Here is a 13,121-nt window from a genome sequence, read left to right on the forward strand (position 1 = left end):
CCAAAACAAAACCAACAGTGTATGAATTCAAGTTATTTACTCAAATTGGACAATGGAATGGAAGTATAACAACAAAGCACAGAAAAGCAATAAAGAAAATCATCTTTAATTGCTAAACTAACTTTAGTATGGAAATGTGAGATATGACATTTTTGTACGAAGAATTAGAATGTCACAATCCTTGAAAAATGAGGTTTTATATATATTTTTACTGACAAGGGACGCCAGGTTTGGGTGCATTTAGGGAGTTAAATTCCTCAAAAGCAACAATGGATCAGAATCCCAAAATCATTTTAAGACTATGAAAGCATAACAAATAGGAAGATAAAAACCAAAAAAATGTGGTTGCTTTAAATCAGAAACAAAAACAGAAGTTGCTGGAAAAGATAAGCAGGTCTGGCAGCATTTGTGAAGTTATACTCCTCTTATTAACTATACCCTCCAGTTTGATAACAACCACTAATTTTCAAATTGTATTTCTAATTCCTGTGTCAAATCGTATAACTAAATGATGGACAACCATGGTCTCATGACCAATCTTTGTGGACCGTTACTTCATTCCATTGGCCAATTTTAATAACTAACTTGAATTCCTACACTGTATGTTTTGATTTGTACCAGCTTGTTACTTGTTATTTTGTTACTTGTCCCCTGACTGTACATTTTCTGATTGTGAGACATAAGTCCACTCTGCATAGAACTGATGAAGGATCACCGGACCTGAAAAGTTAACTTTGATTTCTCTTCACAGATGCTGCCAAAGAGGAAAAGGAGAAGGCTGTAAGGCAGCTCAAGCTGTTCCTCATGTCTACTTTCCTACATTTTCCCCATAAGCCTATTGATCAAGAATCTATCTACCTCAGCCTTTAACATACACAAGGATCTGACTCTATAGCTCTCTATGACAAGGAGTTCCAAAAAATCACTACCAGCTAAGAGGAGAAATTCCTCCTTATCATGTTCTTAAATTGGTGGCCCTTAAATATAAGCCTATGCACACTGGTTCAACACTCTCCCAAGAGAGGAAACATCTTTTCAGTATTTATCCTGTCAAACTTCCTTAGGAATCCATGTTTTGAGATACACCGGGTAGGTTTGAAGGAAGTTGGGGAACCCCTACTCAGCTGTTGGTTAAGTTAGTTAAAGGTTAAGATAGGTCATTATGTCCTTTTCTAATCAAGGAATCTAGACTGAGCAGCCATATGGGCAGTTAACAGCTCACTAGTTTCATTGTGGTGAGGACAAAGCACGGAGTGTTTTTTCAGTGAAGCTAACAGGGAAATTAACTGTTTTTGATCAGTGAACTGAAGATCTCTATTCATGTTTGAGTGAAAGGTTGCTGCTTTATGTTGTTTCTTCTTGAACAGTGCTTTCATCACTTGACAGTCACCAGTATATAGAAGCCCAGGAGAGAAGAGGATACAAAGTCACCAGGAACTAAAAGAGTGGGAGACGAATTGGATAGAAAACAATGTCAGGGGAAGGGAAAACTACGACACCACAGGAAAATGTGACTGTTGAGCAGCTGCTATTAGGAATTTTACTTCAACTTGAGCAATTTTGAAGAAACATAAATATCTAAACCAACACAGGAAAAAAGATCATTTATGGGCACAGGAGAGGGAACTGATTTGTGGGTCGGTGGTGCGGACAATTTATTGATCTCTACTTTGTAGCCAACAATACATGCATAATGTTAAAGTAAATCTAAGCAGTTGAAGTTACATTGCATAAATTAACATAAAACCATCACATAAAGTATCACAGGGCAGCTCAGCTAAATAGAATGCTCACCCTGTAGTATATGGAGAGTCATGGACAATTCTTGTCACCGAGACTAACCCTTCTTCAGGAATTGCCATCAGTTGCACAAGGTTGGTCTCGAGGTTTCAATGTTTCAGCATCAGCTAGAGTTACTGAAGTGTATATGTGAGGCAGCAAACTTCATGGATAGCATTTTCAGAAGGGTAGTCACACTACAAATTTGAGACAAGCAAGTAGATAGGGAATGCATGACAACCAGGAGACCAGAGAGAAACAGGCATGTAATGCAAGAGTCCACAGAGTTCCCACATACTACCTGATTTCCATCCCGGACATTGGCGAGGTCGATGGATTCTTGAGGAAGTGCAACAAGATCCTCGATGTACAGGAGCAGAGGAGGAAGAGTTAAAAGGCAATACATTGGGATTCTTTACTTAGGGGAACAGGGAGGTATTTCTGTGTCGGTCAATGTGACTGTAGGATGATTTGTTGTTTCCCTGGTGCGAGAATCAAAGATGTTGCAGAATGCCTGTAGAAAAGTCTTCTGGGGATAGTGAATAGCTAGAGGTCATGGACCATATTGCTACCAATTACATAGGTAGGAAAGGGGACAGGTCTGTAATTGAAATGTAAGGAGCTAGGTAGAAAGTGAGCAAGCAGGATCTCCAAAGTAGTAAACTCCAAATTACTTTCTGTGTTAGTGTAGAAGTAGGAAGATAATATAGTTGAATGCATGGTTGGAAAGATGATGCAGGAAGGAAGGCTGTAGTTTTATGAGACACTGGGAGCGGCTCTGGGGAGATGGCACGTGTAAAAATGAGATAGGTTATATCTGAGCTGAACCAGAGCTCAATATCTTCAGGGCATTTTGCCAGAGCTCTTGGGGGTTTTTTAAGCTAACTCAGCAGAGATGTAGAGGCCAGAAAAGAATATCAGCAAATAATACCAGGTACAAAAAAAAGTGCTGGGTGACGCAGATAGCAATAAAATAGAAAATAGTAAGTAGATTTGGAGTAAGGGAGAAAGTAATTGCATCTAAATTTGGGTTGCACTTCATATGTTTGAATGCGTGAGAATAATTAATCAGATTGGGGAGCTGACTTTTGGGATTGTGATAATGGAGACCTTAAGTAAGGGCAGAGCTGGGCCTTAAGTATTTCAGGTTACAAAGTGTACAGAAAAGATGGATAAAAAAGAAAGGTTGTGGAGAGCTTTGCAGTACTGGAGAAAGAGTTATTTCAAGGGTTCGTGGGCAGAATCGATCTGGCTAGAGATAAGAAATAAGAATGATGCAGTTACATTCTACAGTGTAATTTTGAGACCATCAGGTAATGAGAAGCATGTAGAGGAATAAATCTGTGGTGAAAATTCAAAGAGATAACGATTATGGAATAGTTATAATGGGAAACTTCAATTACCTGCATATCAACTGGGATGTGGTAACATGACAAACAAGCATTCCTAGACTGTTTTCAGGAAAATTTTCAACAGCAGCCCATGGTCAGAACAATAAAAAAGGAGGCCCTGTTAGACCTAGCCATAGGGAATCATGTGGGCCAAGTAGATCAAAAGACAGTGGTGGGGAGCATTTACAGGACAGTGATCATTGTCTAACGAGGCTTAGGATGATAGTGGAAAAGAATAGTGAGCAATCCAGAATAGGTAGGAAATGACGTTAGCCAATCTAGAGTAAGAATAATCAACTGCTGGCATTCAAACCTAAGTGGGGCAAGAACAGAGCTAGGCTGAATAGACTGCCACCAAATGCTGGTGGAGTAGCTGAAAATAAGTGACTGAAGAGGAAACTCTGCCACTCAAAGGAAACCAGGACCAGATGATATGCATCAAAGGATATTGAAGGCAGAAATTGCTGAGTCTCTGGTAATTATCTCTTAATCTTGTCTAGATTTGGAGGTACTGTAGGATTGGACAATTGCAAATACTAAGCCCTTGTTCAAAAAATGTTGCAAAGATTGGTCTAGCAATTATAGACTAAATTAACTTTGGTAGTGGGGAATCTTCTAAAAACAATTACAGGCAGTCCCTGGGCTGTGAATGGTTTCTGTCTTGTAGTCTGTTCACAAATCGATTTGCATGCCGATTGGAAAACAATGCAAGAAATTGTAAAGCAGCTGTTCAGAAATGTAGGAAGTGGTTATATATCGGCTCTTTCAAATTACACCCCTGAATGGGATTATGGAAGTACAAACATTCATAAATTAGATGTTTGTAAGCTGGGGATCCCCTCTTGTACTTGGAATAGAAATAATACTCACATGCTAAAATGTTGATTGATTTGAAAGGATTTTATAATGAAAACCGTATCTAACATGCTGGAGGTCTCAAAGAGACACTAGAGAGAGTTGATGAGGTGAAGGTTGGTGACTTGGTGTACATAGGCTTCCAAAAGGCATCCAATACAATGGCACACAACAGACTTTAAATGAAAGTGAGTGGTGATGGAATCAAAGGAGCAACAAGAATATTGATGGAAAGTTAACTGAGGAATGAAATAAACAAGAATTGTGATTAATAGAAGAACGTTTGTGGTGGAGTTTCCCAGGGATTATTAGAATCCATGCTTTTCCTGATACATAAAATATCGGATTTAGATCATGGTGTACAGATGACAATTTAAAAATTTATGAGAAACATAAAATTTGGAGAGCTGCAAACTGAGGAGGATGGTGTAAATCTTCAAAAGGATTTGAACATGTTGATGAAGGGGGAGGTAAATTTTAATGTGGAGAAGTGCAAGGTGACACGTTTTGATCCAAAGAACGTGGAGAGAAATTACTAAATAAAAAACACTTTTGAAGCATATTTAGGTTAGAGAAACCTGGGTGTGTATGAACATAAGTCATTAAATGTAGCAGGACAAGTATAGAGAGCTGTTAGGAAAGCATACAGTGTTAAACACTTCACAAATAATGGCATTGAACACAACAACATGGAGGGTAAGATGAACTTAGATTGGTCACTGGTTAGACCTCAGTTGAAGTATTGTGTAAAATGCTGGGTGTCATACTATAGAAAGGATATGAATGCATTCGAGAAAATGCTAAAGAGATTTATGAAAATCATTCCAGTAATGAGACATGCTAGTTACAAAGGAAGTTTAGAGAAGCTGGGACTGTTTTCTTTGGAGAGGAGAAGGCTCTGGGGAGATTTGATAAAAGTTTTCAAAATCATGAAGGATCTGGACAGAGTGGATAGGGAGAAACTGTTCCCACTTATAAATGGATTGGGAACAAAGGACACACTTATAAGGTCTTCTGAAACAGAAAAAAAAACAGCTGAGGAAAAAAAAGCTTTCTCACAGAGAAAGTAGTTAGGGTATGAATGCACTACCTGGAAATGTAGTGGAGTCAGATTCAACTGAGGCATTCAAGAGGGCATTGGAAAGTATTTAAACTGAAACAATGCGCAGGGTTACAGGCAAATGACAGGAAATTGGCACAAAGTTAAAATGCTCAGAGAGCTGGTACAGACGCGATGGGTCAAATGTCCCAGTTCTGCTCCATAATAATCCTGTAATTCCATGCATCTCAAATTGTTTGGAATTAGCTCATTTTAATGCATGTGGGTGCGATTTGATTTTCTGCTAAACAGAAGAGGTTTTTGGCCTTTTAAAAATACATGTTAGGAAAAGCTAATTCGTAATGTTAAAATGCTTACAGAAAAGAATCCTGGCTAATTTTTGAAAATTATTTTTTGTTCTTCAATGTTTTCTATCAACAGATCATTTTGCTTCCATAAAGTTAACTTTTTGAATGAGCCGGCGAATCCTGTTCATTTGCTCATTTCTTGGTGACTGTCATCTAGGTAATAGAGTCAGCCATTCGCTATGTAGTCAATATAATTTGTATGTGCTCTGACTGGTGGCACTATCTTCAATTAAGAAGTCAAATCTGTTCCCTCAAAACCTTCACCTCCAAGTTTAATTGGTTTTGAAGCCACTGTATTTTCCTTCTAATTTAAATTTTAAACAGGTCAGGAGATAAAACAAGCTCCCTCCATTTTAACTGACAGTGTCAATAGTTTTATCTGCTCCCCTTTTCGCCCCCTCCTTCAAATCTGTCATTACATCATCTTATTCCAAGAGTTATTTCAAAAGTCCTTAAACATCCAGCTTCTTTCCAAATTTTGTCCATCTCCCCAGAACTCCATTTGAATCTCTTTGGTTATATTTCTGCCAATGCCAGAATTTTAAAAAAGGGTATTGTCAAAATGATAAGTAACATTGTATATGACTATTAAAGGGAAACTAATGATGCCTATCCTTCTGAAGCTGTCTGTACCCTTTGAAAAGTTTTATCACATTACCCTTAATCAATGTCATCCCCTTCCAGAACCAGAGGACACAGTTTAAAAATAAGGGTTAGGCCATTTAGAACAGAGTTGAGGAAAAACTTCTTCACTCAGAGAGTGGTGGATATATGGAATGCTTTGCCCAGAAGGCAGTGGAGGCCAACTCTCTGGATACTTTCAAGAAAGAGATGGATTGAGCTCTTAAAGATAGTGGAATCAAGGGTTATGGGGATAAGGCAGGAACAGGATGCTGATTGTGGATGATCAGCCATGATCATAATGAATGGTGGTGCTGGCTCGAAGGGCCGAATGGCCTACTCCAGCACCTATTATCTATTGTCTATTGTCCAGTTGAATGGGACATTACTAACCTGGTTCTGTTCTTATCTGTTGTAACAACAGGCAGAGAATCATCTGCAATAACATCTCTCTCCTGCATAGCTACCTCTAGTTTCTCCCAAGCATCTATATTTGCCCCCTTCCTATTTCTCTGCCTGTTTGGAACACAGTGCAAAAATATAGTTATGGTTTCAACGTGTACAATGAAGACAGCCAATTTTGTTTCACCGTCACCATTTCTTTCAGTTTTTCAGTTGGCAATGCCAACTTTTTTTGTTCATTTCTAAACATTGCTGAGAATGGGGTGATGAGCTACCTTCTTGAACTGTTGCACTCCACTTGGTGAACACCACAGTGCAGTTAGAAGAGTGACAGGATTTTAACCCAGTTATAGTGAAGGAATGACAAGAAAAAGCTGCCCTTGTAATTCTGGAGGTTGTGGGTTTGGAAAATGTTTATAGCTTGATCATTGGCGGATTGCTGCACTCCATCTTGAATATCATACACACTGCGCAACAGTGGTGGAGGTGGTGAATATTTAAAGTCATGGACAGCTCCTTTGTCATAAATGGTGTCAAGCTTCTTGAATATTTTTGGAGCTACACTGATCCAGGCAAGTGGAGTGTATTCCATCGCACTCATAACTTGTGAATTTGGTATGGTGGACAGGCTTTGGGGATACTTGAGGCAAGTTATTTATTTCTCTCAACTACGCTGCACTGTTGTAAATTATTGCACTGCTTCCCTGAATCCAATATTGGATGGGCACCAGTTTCATCAACTAAGTGTTGGGATGATTGAAGCTACTGTCTTTGGTCCCTGCCACAACCTCTTTTGATTTACTGCAAGGCAGCATGGAAATCCATTCCCTACATTTACCTGAGTACAGAAAGGCAGCTAAGATCACGTAATATTCCTCATTTTGGCTTAGGCATCCCAACCACTTGGTATCTGTTCTGAGCAGCAAGTATGTAAATCAAGCCTGGCAGCCAAAATCGTCATGGTATCTTGCTGACAAAGTTTGGGTGGAAAATGAACTTGCCAGAGAGAAACCTGCTGTGACATGAAATCCCCCCAGTTTCTCTTACGCTATGTGAAATAGACAAATACAGCCTCAGTGTCATGTCTCTTTTGAAATGAAACACTTGCAAAATATTGCATGCCCACGTACACCAGCTAGAAAAGTAGAAAAAGATGTTAATTAGCTTTAAAAAGTGGACAGTTCAAATATAGCACTGAAATTAGACCTTATGAAATATGGAATAAGGGGTTTCACTAACTGTGCAGGAAACATCAGCACATAAAAATTTACAACATTTAACTTTAAATCTATTTTATTGTGGAGCTGAAAAGGCCTTCTTAAACATAAAAGACATCTGTTCCCTTTTGCAAAAGTTGTATTCTGTTTTTCCTTTTTAGTTCTCCTTGGGTCATGAACCATTCTTCTACCATTCTTCCAGCTACTTAAAGCTTTTTCAACTTTCTTTGATTTTTCTTTGCTTCCAGTGATGAAATGTCTGGCTTTGGTTTTGTGCCTGATAGTTGATGACTAGAAATTGCAGACATGAACCCTTTATCTGTATCCATGACTCAGTGGTTGAATACATTTCAGAAATATGAGTCTATGATTTAGCCTTTAAACATATTTTTACTTTTCAGAGCTGGACTGATATTAAAGTGCATTACAGCTTGAAAAAGAACTCCACCCTGATTATAATCATGAATTATCTGAATAGATACCACGTGGTCAGTATTTGCAACAATGCCATTTGTATAGAGAGTGCACATAGACTTGTCATTTTCTTCAAAGGGTTGGGCAACACCCTACTGGCGTCTTCATCTGGCGTTGTGGTGTAATTGTGGGATAGAATTTCCTCTTGAAGCCACTTTTTTTGTGCCAGCAACACCTAACCATGAACAATGTAGCAAGTGTTGCAACAGTAAGTTTCTGCACACAATTACATCCCCATATGTGAATAGAAGCCAGAAGAACTGCACCCCCTTCATAATGAAAAACAGGTGGCCCATATGCAACTTTCATTTCTCAGCAGCATCGCCAGGCTGGACACAAATGAATACTGACTATGAAGTTTTAGCTTTGTACATAAGGGTTTTGGTTCTCTTTAAGCAGTGATTCAGTTATTTGGTCAGATATTAGGAATTTGAATGATTGTTGCAGAATTCTGTGCCCCCGGGAATGCACATCCAGAATCGGAGTGGGTGGTCAGCAAGCCTCACCGGATTTTCGTCCAAAGTTTTTAAAATTGCTAAACTTGGGGAGGAGAGATCACAAGAAGGAAAAATTTTCAATGATATTGTCTAAAGTTCTTAATAAAGCAAATTCGTCTACTGGTGCAACAGGTCAACGGCAGACGTCATCTCCCTTGCCCTACACTCATCCCTGCAACATCTAGATAACTAGGATACCTACATCAGGCTCCGACTTATTGACTACAGGTCCGTTCTCAATGCCATAATTCCAAACAAACTCATCTCTAAATGCTTGCACCTGGGTCTCGGCTCCCCACACTGTAACTGGATCCGTGGCTTCATGCCCCATAGACTGCAGTCAGTGAGGATGGGTGACAACACCCCCTCTGTCATTACCCTTAACACCTGTGCCCCCTATTATACTACAATACTCCTTACACACTCATGAATTCAATGTCTAATTCCGCCCCAGTGTCTTTGACAATTTGCTGACGACAAAACAGAATACAGGAAAGAGATCGAGTGTTTAGTGGCATGGTGCAAAGGCACAATCTCTCCATTAACATAAGCAAAATCAAGGAGCTTGTCACTTCAGGAAATTGAGTGAATGGCATGTCCCTGTCTGCATCAATGATACTGAGGTCGAGATGGTCAAGAGTGTCAAATTCCTGGGAGCAATGCTCACCAACAATCTGACCTGGTCCACACACATTGACGCAAGGGTCAAGAAAGCATGGCAATGCATCTACTTCCTCAGGAGACTAAGGAAATTTGGCATGTTCACAAGGACTCTTAACAATTTTTACAAATGTATCATAGAAAGCATCCTATCTGGATGCATCACAGCATGGTATGGAAACTGGTCTTCCCAAGTGTGTAGGAAGCTTCAGAGTCATGAACATAGCCCGGACCATTAAGCAAACCAACCTCTCACCTATTGACTCCTTCTATATTTCCCACTGACTCATTAAAACATCCAACATAATCATAGACCCCTCCCAGCCCAGACATACTCATTGCTACCCTCTCCCTTTGGGCAGAAGATATAACAGTTTGAATATATGTATGAATAGGTTCAAGAACAATTTTTTCCTGCTTTTCTCGGACTTTTGAATGAACCTATCAAATGTTAATTCTGATCTCTCTCTGACCCTTCTTTGCTGCTGTAACACTATTCTTCTCTCTGTTCTGCTACCCTGATGCACTTCGCGTAATATGATCTGCCTGTATAGCACACAAAACAACACTTTTCACTATATCTCAGCACCATGCGACACAATAAATTAAACAAAAATTCAAACGATTCTTTTAACTTCCATAATTTCTGATAACAATCTATTCCAATCAATAAGGCCTTCATTTATTCTCATTCTCTTGTTATCCTCACTGGTTTTCCGATTATTAGGATGCGCAATTTAAAATAAGGTGCTAAGCCATGCTATATATGGTTCTGTAAAAGTAACCTTGTTCACCTCAATCATTATGGATGGAACCAGCCCCTGAATGACGTTGGCATGGTGAAAAAGTGGGGAGATATAAGTGAGATGGCCAGCAACAAGCTTCTCACCATTGACAGCAAAATATCCCATATTCCAACCAACTGTTGAATGGTGAGACGGGATTCTCACTGGTGAGTGGAGAGAGGTCTATTAGCATGCTTTAGCATACAATAATTACCTAATATGACATTGTTTAACAGGCAGGTTCCCATTCTCCTACATGCTGGTTAGAGATTAGGTCGCGACAATTCCCAACATGAAAGTCAGAATAGTTATCTAATGACTCTTGTTTGTTACTTGTTCTTCTGGGCCTCTATCTTGGACACCAGGCACCAATATCTCAGGGCATGTTCCATGGGCGATGACTAGATGCACTCCCCCATTCACGGACCTTTGCACCTGACATGTGCTAACCTTTCAAAATCATCATGGCACATTCCAATCCACTTACTTCCTTGCAACTGTTTGGAATGCATTAGCACTCTTTATTGAATTGCTGCTGCAAGGACATTTTGTGCACAGGGAAAGGCGCCTGTCTCACAATTTGATTTATTATTATCATATGTACCTAAATACAGTGAGACGTTTTGTTTTGCGTGCAGTATAGGCAGATCATATACTGTACAAAGACCATTGGGCAATTGGACAGACCAAGAACACAAAGCTACAGCTGCAAAGAAGGTGCACAAAAGGTAAACATTAGAATTGAAATTTGAGAGGTCCATTCGGAAGTCTAACAACAGCGGGGAAGAAGCTGTTCTAGATTGTGTTGGTATGTGTGTTTAAGCTTTTGTATTTTCCAACTGGCAGGCGTCTTTGATGATATTGGTTGCCTTTCCAAGGCATGGAGAAGTGTAGATAGAATCAATGGATAGAAGTTGGCTTGTGTGATGGTCTGAGTTCACAATTTTCTTTCGTTTCCTATGGTCCGGGGAAGGGCAGTTATCCAGCAGAGGCTGCATTTCTGGGTTTCTCCTTCACTCTCCTAGTGCTCACTTACTTTATATTTAGTGGTGAAAACTTCCACCTATGGCATGTGAGAGAATAGGACAAGTAGGGCATCATAAGAGTGTGGTGCATAAGTGATAAGATGAGTCTAGCAAGATAGCTTGAGAAAACTCACTGGAGAAACCTTCCTTGAAAATCTTCAAGAATTCCATTTTTCTGATTTCTGATAAGATTTAGCACTTTATCTCACTTCTGCATCTTTTAATCCAGAGCCATAAGCTGGAAGGGCTGCTCACATACTACTGGTTGAATTTCACACCTATTGTCGGAATTGCACCATCATGGATCCCACATAAGGGAACTTGGAACTAGAACAAGAAGATTGCTTCTTGCCTGGTTCCAATTTATTCATACTTTCCAGTTGGCAACTTTTTGATGGAGTATACATCCTGCAGAAAACATGCAAAAACCTCAGTGAGGACCCTCAAGTTATGCAAATCAACTGTCATGACAACTCAGTTTGATTCCTCATTGGGAATGTGATGATGGATTTGTAAGACTGCATAAAAATATAAAAATTGCAATAGTGGGAAGGCAATCTGACACATTCCTTCTCCTTAGGTATGCTGTCATGTTTCCTGGCATATAAATGACCATTTTTCTCTTTGTGATTTTTGCTTTCTTTTGTATAGTTTTATAGTGGTATACATATTTCCATAACTTTGCTCTTATTTCTAATTAGGATCTCTGTTGTTGAGATATTACTACTGAGATTTGTATTGGTTATGTGGTCTCCAGCAATGGGGTCTTCCATGTTTGCACATAAGCTGTGCCGACAGCTTGTAGCATTCTTGCATGGCACTATGAATGTTGATATTCAAAATACTTTTGTAGTCATTTTCTGTGAAGCTAAAAGCTCTGGATTCAGATCTAAAGCAATGCTCAAGCTAAGCCTCTGGCTAGCAAGTTTGTGCTCTCCCAATGCAATCTCTATTTGCTTGTGTTTATTAAGGTTCTGTGATTTATTCAGAGCTCCAGCTTGCAACCCAACTGACTAAAACTTCCTAGAGTGCATGCATCTGTGACAGTGTTTGCCAGGGTTGGTGGGAGTGAAACTGCCCCTTGTGAAGTACATTAGTGGATTTCACCACGTGGGCACTATGAATGTCAAATAGAACAGGTTTTACACTCCTGTTGTTAAGGATTTAACAAAACTAATGTAGAATTTGAATCTTTGCCAAGAACAAAGTGGTAAACAGTGAGCTCAAGGTCCTGAGATTGTTTGCTGTGGGCCAAAAGCCTGAGACAATCTGGAAAAGAAGCAAACACACAGAAAATGATCTGGTTTGAAAGAATTCTGAAATGACAATGGTTCTCCCAAATGCAAGAATCTGGCCATCAGTTAAACACCAAGGTCAAATCTGGTTATCATTGATCAAACAGACATTAGACCAGATCTGCACAAAGCTAAGGCAAAACAAATAAAAAGCTAATGGTCTGTACTTTGTGAGTACAATTTTAGTATCTTGTTTATTTCAATATTTTACCTTTCTAAATAGATTAATTACTTTATATTCATTTCTAGGTGAATTTGAATACATTTCATTACTTCCTGGATTAACTGATTATTTTAAATACTTTTTTTAATATCGTGAGCATTGCTTTAATGCAACCCAGGATTTATTCTTGTAACAAAATAAAATTGAGTAATCAGAATAAAAATTGTAGACTCACACTTTATACCTCAGGACACTAAATTTCTCCAAAATTCTGAAATGGCGATTTCTTAGTTCTGCGAATGGTCAACTCAGTAAGTACATTTTATTTTGCGATATCTTTGTTTAGTCTAATTACTCCTGGGAGTGAGAACATTTTATTTTAGGACCAGGTCTATAGCTAATAATGCTAACTAAGCTCCTAAAATAATTTAATATCACCTCCAGTGAAAGATTGAGGCTGTTAAGAAATTTGATTAAACAGACTTACCTTTGCCAGGAGGGTAAAAATAGTAGAACTATTACACTGTTGGATTATCACCTCTTCAAACAC

Source organism: Stegostoma tigrinum, chromosome 3 (genome assembly GCF_030684315.1).
Source record: "Stegostoma tigrinum isolate sSteTig4 chromosome 3, sSteTig4.hap1, whole genome shotgun sequence".
Taxonomy (NCBI): domain Eukaryota; kingdom Metazoa; phylum Chordata; class Chondrichthyes; order Orectolobiformes; family Stegostomatidae; genus Stegostoma; species Stegostoma tigrinum.